Raw genomic sequence first — 917 nt, forward strand, 5'->3', positions numbered from 1 at the left:
AAGCTGCCCATGGCCGCCGCACCCGCTCGCCCGCACCCCTACGCTGTCATACCTGGACATCAAACACTCGAGATGTTCAGATAATATCCCTGCTCGGTACAAAGTCCAAGCTTATACATGAAATCGTACAACTACTATGAATCTCCTCATTCGCAACTCGAGGGATCATTTCTCTGATGTACATAACTCATGGAGTGTTATGTAGAAGCTAATCAAAATAGAAAGCGGCAGTGCAATTAGGTACTTAGGCAGGTAATTGTTCATATTATATATGTAGGATAAGGAGGTTATAAGAGGTTAAATATGTTTCTTTTTAATATTTTTTCTTTTTAATTGATTTTTAAATTTTATATTCTGACGTTCGTTTAAAATTAGTATTAAGTTGAGAGTCAGAGAAAAAAGAGGAACGACGATGTAATAAGATGTGTTTTTTTGTAAAATGGTGTAAATATTAAAAACAGCGATAGTTAACGAGTTTTTTTATTTGATCGAGCCACAACCCCACATATATATTTTCAAATCCGAAATAAATAAAAAAAATATTTTGACCAACAAAAAGCAATTCTAAATTCAAATCTAGCCTGCGTTTCAATGTCTCAAGCACAGGACGATGGGACGTGAGAGGTAATTTTGTAAATGTTATCATATCGATGGAGGACCATAGCATCGTGTAGTTAATTTGTTAGTTAAATTGTAGTAGTTACTGCAAATTTAATTGTTTTTGCAGTAAATACTTTAAGTTTCATTGCTATCAGAGATTTATGCAAATTTGGATTTGATTATCATTTCTTATGCCGAGGACGTTCGTATCTTTATAAGTGAGTCGGTGAAGATGGGAAACATTTACAGGATAAGTCTCATCGATGAGCCGCGACCTTCCTAATCGCTCCCCCCTCCGCGTAGCCGACCTTCTGCGG

The sequence above is a fragment of the Papilio polytes genome, unplaced genomic scaffold, assembly GCF_000836215.1.
Source record: "Papilio polytes unplaced genomic scaffold, Ppol_1.0 DF821322.1, whole genome shotgun sequence".
NCBI lineage: Eukaryota > Metazoa > Arthropoda > Insecta > Lepidoptera > Papilionidae > Papilio > Papilio polytes.